The sequence below is a fragment of the Cupressus sempervirens genome, chromosome 11 (assembly GCF_028749045.1).
Source record: "Cupressus sempervirens isolate cs-2001-9-10 chromosome 11, ASM2874904v1, whole genome shotgun sequence".
Lineage (NCBI taxonomy): Eukaryota > Viridiplantae > Streptophyta > Pinopsida > Cupressales > Cupressaceae > Cupressus > Cupressus sempervirens.
This window is the reverse complement of record NC_143128.1, coordinates 619,908,334-619,915,441: the sequence shown is the minus strand read 5'-3', so window position 1 is coordinate 619,915,441 and position 7,108 is coordinate 619,908,334.

Genomic DNA, 7,108 nt, shown 5'->3' with positions numbered 1-7,108 from the left:
CCACAACCAACATCATGCCAAGAAAACTTGAGTAAACTAGGTAGGATGCAAATTGAGGCAAAACCCTCAAAAAACCCAACAGATCAAAAAAAAAAAAACCTATTCACCCCAAGATTGAATAAGCTACAAAAATATAATAAATTTTAGGTTTAGTTACCGTATGCAAAAAAAAACTAACATAATAGTGTGAAACTCCAAACCCTCATCCTGAAAATTAGGAAAATGCTCATACCCACCTAACTAGGTAGAGCTAGCATACAAAATGGAGGGGAACACTAGTTCTTAGCCTCCTAACAAACAACTACCAAAACAAAAAGTAAAAATAGAGTTGAAACAATAAAATGGGAGAGCCCTACCTTGCAGCCAAAAGGGTAAAATAGGAATCTAAACCATAAAACAAAAATCCCGCCAAAGTAGTTGAAAATTGTGACAATCCAAGGACTCCCTAATCTAGATTCAAAGACGCTAATCTCTCAATGATCCCATGCTCATAGCTGCCATAGTGAATAGAACAATAATTCATCATGAAGAGGATTTTTTCTTTTACTCTCAAACTTTCTAATTCAAAAGTGAGAACTAAGGAATTAAATTCCTTTTTGGATACTTATTCACTTTTTGAGTGAATTGTTGGAAATAATCAAGACTAACAAGGTTACTGAGAGGGGAGGGGTGAATTAGTAACTTTAAAAATTTAATTCAATTTTACATAATAATATTTTTACCATTCATCCATCTAATCTTCTATATGTATAAAAAGATAAATATTTGTAACACATGAAAACACAGATTTGGTGACCCAGAAACCTTCCAAATAGAAAGTAAACCCGGGGTGGGGATGATACCCACAAAACTTCAATACTACAGTATAAAGTTGGCCGGTTAAGGCTTACAATGATCACTTCTAATGATATGCCCTGTTAGGAGCAAGTAGGATTGCTAGATCCACCTTGTTAAAGGATTTACAAACATACAATGAAGTATGCACTCTGTTAAGAGATTTACAAAAGACTGTTAAGTCTACCTTGTTAAAGGATTTAGCAAACTGATTCACCTGTTAGGATGAAGTATTGGATCTAACTACAATTGATTGCTGATAAGATCCTTTGTGCTCTGATCACCTGATGTGATAGATATATCCTTTCTGCATCAATGTTGACCTTGTTGTATTCCTTTGTTCTACTGATGATTCACTTTTTGTTGTATTCCTTTGTTCTGCTAGTGATTCACTTTCCCTCTTCTCAAATTATTGTAACACATCACAACCAATGACTATCAACATATCATCATTTCAAATGATATATACCATTTCAATATTTACACTGGCAAGGTCGGCCAAACACAAGTGAACAAGCATTACTGAGTTGGCTAGGTTGTAGAAAACTCGGGTTCCACAAACTGACTCAATGACCTTCTGATACTCGACATCCACTACAATACACTGCATCATCATGCACTTGATAAGAGTAGAGGCACAATCCATACTAATCATTCTAAGTAGCTTGGAACTCGATAACCATTGGTGACTCGGTGAATATCGTGTCACTCGGTAAAAATTGAATCCATTGATAACCTTCTTCACTTGGTAAATACTAATTCCTTCATTTACCTAGTTTACTTATAATCATTGATTCCTTTGTTTACATTGGTCACTCGGTAAACACTAAGTCTTTGTTTACCTTGATCACTCGGTAAACACTAAGTTCTTTGTTTGCCTTGATCACTCGGGAAACACTAAGTTCTTTGTTTACCTTGATCACTCGGTAAACACTAAGTTCTTGGAGAACACTATTCTACTCAGTAACCACTGTGAACTTGGTAAATACTACTGAACTACCCATATGCTCAGTTTCCAAAGGAATGCTCGGTATTAACTGTTTACCTGCAAAATTTATAAGGTAACCGCTGAATGCTCGGTGTGAACTGTAGACTAGGTAATGAGCTCGGTAAGAATTCAAAATCGAATAAGTGTTGTGACTAATGAAAAATATATCATAACTCCAACAATCTCCCCCTTTGGCATTAGTGACAAAAACACTTATGAGCCAAAACTTATATACAATATCTGACATACTGACAACTGATTCTGCTGAATATACATGGCTTCCTTACATATGACTCCCCCATACAATACACACAAGGTATTTACATGAGCTATATGACTTTTATTTGCAGTATCTCTTTGTTCGTTTTGTACATTTATCTCACCAATAACTCTTTCTGAGTATCTCTTTCTCCCCTCTTTTTGACAATAATGCCAAAGAATAAAAAAAAATGTATTTACATAGAAACACCAAAATGTGAGATAAACTCTAAATGTACCTGAAGAATGAGTTGCAGAGTCTTGTCCCAATTCTCTTGTAGGATTTTGCATGTGGATAGAGCTATTTGAATTTCTGCAAAGAGTTCAATCACATGGTCTACAACAGAGAAATTGTTGTCATGGATCAATGTTTTTGAATGGGCAATGTGCTTTTGCATTGTGTCCATGATGGGAAGGATCATATTTTGAATATCTAACAATGTAGATCAGATCCTTGACTCTTCTCTCAGCAATTCTGCTTGTTTTTCTGACAAAAATTTTATCCTGAGGTGATGAGATGAGGTTGAACTGGGGTCAAGCTTTAGGTTTTTTGTGCTTGCCTTCAGATCTTCATCTATCTTATTCAATTGCTCTCTTATCTCCTTAGTATACTCAGTAACATCATAGAGCTTAGCAAAAAGAGATGTTACATTATTAAATGAATTTTCAATATTGGCCAAAACTGTGGTTAATTCAACCTATTTTATTGCTATGTGCTGAGCAATGTACTCAAGCACCATATTATCAAATTTCTTTTCTGCCTTCTCCATCAATTTTTCTTGACCAGAGGTATCCTCATTGAATTTATTGACTGCCTCTTCTAATTGTAGCAAAATGTGTTGAGAAGTATCAACATCAACACCTATAGCCTCAGTAATTATATTTTTCACTTCATCAATAATTTTAAACTCTCTATCTCTCTCATTCCTTAGTTGCTTCTGCTTTGCCTTCAGTTCTATGTGCTGACTGAGCAGTCTTAGTTCATCAACTAAAGCAGTATCTGTATCTATCTTTGGAATGACAATTTCAGTATCCAGGTCTACATCCTCATCAATTGTCTTGCCTGTAAGTAGAAGTTTTAATGGAGTCTTTGGTTTTTCTGTTGTACTAATATCTTTGTCTTTGAAAACAGAGACAATGGTTGATGAGGTTGGGCTGGCTGTCAAAATTGGAATAGGATCAACTAAAGGAAGACTAAGAGAGGGGGTAAATGTATCCAAAATTGATATACTTCCCAGAATTGATGTGCATACCAGAATATTTACAATTGAAGAGCTTACTGGTGCAAAAATTGGTGCTAATGTAGCTGAAGTTGACAAAATTGGAGAGCAAACTGGAAAACTTACTGTACAGACTACAAGAGTAATAGATACTTTTGATGTGGTGACTACTGTAGTGAATGACTCGATAATCAAAGAAGTGGAGGTATGCAGCTCGGTAGATGAAGTGGTAGACACTTCCATTGATGATACCTGGAGCTAAGATGTGGCAGGTGCAGATGATATATCTAATGTAGTTGTGACCAAACCTGTTGAAGCTGACTCCAACCTTGATGATATCACAGTTTTAGGTGGAGAGTGAGGAAGGGATGCAATAATTGCTGTTGCAATTTTCACAGGGTCATCCTCTTCCTTATCTGCCTCTTCAGCTTCTTCTTCCTTATCTTCTTCCTCTTTATCTTCCATCAGTGCATGCAGCTCTCCTGGTGAGACTGTGATGGATGGAGTGCTATCAAGCTCATCATCACTGTTGTTGTCATCATCTTTGATTTCTACTAGTTCTACACTAGGCTTATGTAGATGATAGATGTTTTTCCACATGTTTGTAGCATCATTTACAACATGTTCAATGTCTTTAATCAAAATCAAACAAGTGTGGAATTTGATCATCATTTTACCTTCATGGTTTTTCATTTCAGCTTTTACTTCTGCTCCAGTGAGACTTGGTCAGAGATTCTTTAGAGATTGCTCATAAATATCTTTTACCATTTGGGTGGCTAACTCACATCTTGGTTGCAATCTCTCTAGTAGTTCTTTTGAGATTTGAGGGGCAATCTGGTCTAGGGAGTATTTCCATTTACCCATCTTGTTGAGTACCAGTTCCTCAATCTACATTTTCTCCACATTAGTTCTAGTTTCAAATTTCAATGCTTTGAAATTTGTGATTCTAGCTCCTTCCTCCAATTATTTGATCCTTTTCTCGAATGTGGGTGCAAGCCTAACTAGTATAGGTTCTTTCTTATCTTTCCTGGTTCTTCTGGTGAATACTGCAGTAGGCTTCTTCTTAGGTTTGGTAATGATTACCTTTCCTTTCTTCTTTTGTTGTTCCTCTGCAGATTCTTCTTCTCCTTCTTCTTCACCTTCTTCTTCTTCTCCTCCTTCATCTTCACCTTTTCCCTCGATTTGCATAAGAGAACCGGTAGAAGTTTTCAATTTGGCTATTTTCCTCTTGCCCTTGCTTATGGCCTATGGTAGCTTGATTTCAAGCTCAATTATGGCCTTAGCTTCTTCATAGGTTCCAAAAATTTGTTGCCTTGGGTCTACTAGCTCATTTACCAGTGCCTCTATGATGTCTCTAGCTTCATCAATATTTACCTCATAAGGAAGAGGTTTTACCCATGCAACTTAGGGTCTGACTACCTGAATGTATACCTTGTCACAGTCAACCATGAAGCACACATCATCTTTGTAGTCCTCAACAACCTTAGGAGTGATTTTGAATATGTTATTCATTCTTTCCTTGAAGTCTTCAAAATAATTATCCATAATACTATCAAAATTTTCACCCATCTCTGCTATAAACTCATTTATTTGATACAAAACTGGAATATCTTTCCTCCATACAACTGTACCTTTTGAAGGGAAAAACTTTTGTACATAGAAAAATAAACAAACTAACAAAGAACCAAATTTACAAGAATTGGTTTTTGAGGTCCGTATACTGTCCATGTTCTTATTAAGTTTTTTTAGCAGCACATCTGCTAGGTCAAACTCCATGTTTTTCTTCACAACCTTATAGGCTAAATCTACAGCCTCATAGGGCATGCTATTCAATCTATTGGAACTATACATATTATATGCAATTAAATAGATTTTGAATCTTAACTTTGCGTCAGATACATTGTTAGGTTTTAATCCTCTACCATCCCATTCAGCTAGGGTTAACTTCTGAAGTTCATCTCGACTTAGGGTTTTGGTGGTTTTTGATTTTCTTAACATTGGCAAACCCATGATCTTATGAATCATTTTCTTCATTATCAAGATGGGCTGCTCTAACCACAACTGACCATTATGCACATGGCTTAAAATGTATCTTATCCATTTCATTTGGAAGTTCCTTGGCAAGTGCGGGATATGGGTCAAACCTTTGGTTTCCAGATGTTTGAACTCGGGTTTGAGGGTTCCATCCACATACAACTCGGCTAAGGCATTATCCATATCTAGTGTCCCTATTTCTTGAACAGTGCATTTGAAATGAGTATGAATTTCATTTATAAGTAGTACCTTTGGTGGAATTTTTGATTGGGCTCCATATGGGTCGAGCGATACAGCTATGGTGGGAACGAGCTTGAAACTAGGTGCTTTCCATTCTACTCCCTTGACAAGCATTTCAGAGCCTCTCTTTGCCTTGCTGCTTCTGGTGCTTGCGGATGCCATTGCTACTTGGTGAGTGAATGATTTCGATAGACAAATTCTTCACTAGAAAATCACTTCAACTCACTTTCACTCTCTTGGAAATTTCTTCGCTCTGTATATTCTAAATTCACGGTGAAAAATGAGATCAAATTCTGCCTTTTTGATGAAAAAATTTGCTATTAATGCTCAGGTATGAAGGTAGCTGAGATGACCTAGGGTTTGTCAGATAGTCACTGACTTACTTGGTAAACCTTACAACTTGGTAAATAAACAAAACTTTTCACATTACCGACCTAGCTCGATTAAGTTCGAAACCAACCTTGCTCGGTAAAATGCATCACAGTGAACTATGTCTTGTATCTAAAATATTGATTTGTCATTTGCACTTCTACATTCAGGAACTGCTTAGGATATTTCTTGAAGATGCAGTCCCTGGTCCTTCTTGATGAGTCTAATTAGAAATGGTGGAGTCACCCACTTCTTGAGTGACATAGCCATTATTTGAATTTTCTGGCTCTTTAGATTTTGGAATCCACTGTTGTCTCATCTGTTTTCAAATTTTGTCAGCTCTGACTTTCTTTCCATCTTCAATTCTTCCTATATTCATGCAATTCTTGGATATATGACCAAGTTTGATACATGTATAACATCTTATAGTAGTATCTCTCTTTCTTAGGTGATGCCTTGCACAGTTTATTCCAATGTGTCCATATTCTCCACAATAGTGACATCTGCACCAAGTATTGTAATCCCAACTAAATAATACATTGACAATTTTTTCTGCTAGATTGAATGATTTAGATCTACATTCAAATGCCTTGTGACCTTGTTTCTTGCATTTGTGACATTTGCCTTCAAACTTTGGTTTTTCTTTGCATTCATTTGCTTTGTGACCATGCTGATTACAATTGTAGCATTTACCATTGAATTTTCCTTTACCATTGCTCCAACATCTGTTAGATGTATGACCTAACTTTCCACAATGATCTCAAGTAGGTTTTTTATTCTTTTGGGTACCCTGTTTGGAAGATTCACCTTCTTCATTGTATCCAAGGCCTGCTTTACCCTTTTGTCTATGAAGATTCTGCTCATTTTTCAAATTCAATTGATCCATATTTGCTTGAGATTTTATCATCCTTTTATTGACTTGTTTTTCAACATTTAAGTCATTTTTCAAACTTTCATTGATTTGTCTTTCAGATCTTAGATCACTTTGCAAACTTGCATTGATTTGTCTTTTAGTGATTAAATCATTTCTCAAACTTTCATTCTCAGATCTTAGATTCATAATTTCTTCATTTGCATTAGATAGTTTTACTATAAAATCTTCATGCTGAAGGGATAGATTATTTCTTACCTCTAAGTCTTCATTTGCCTTGTTTCTCTATTCCAA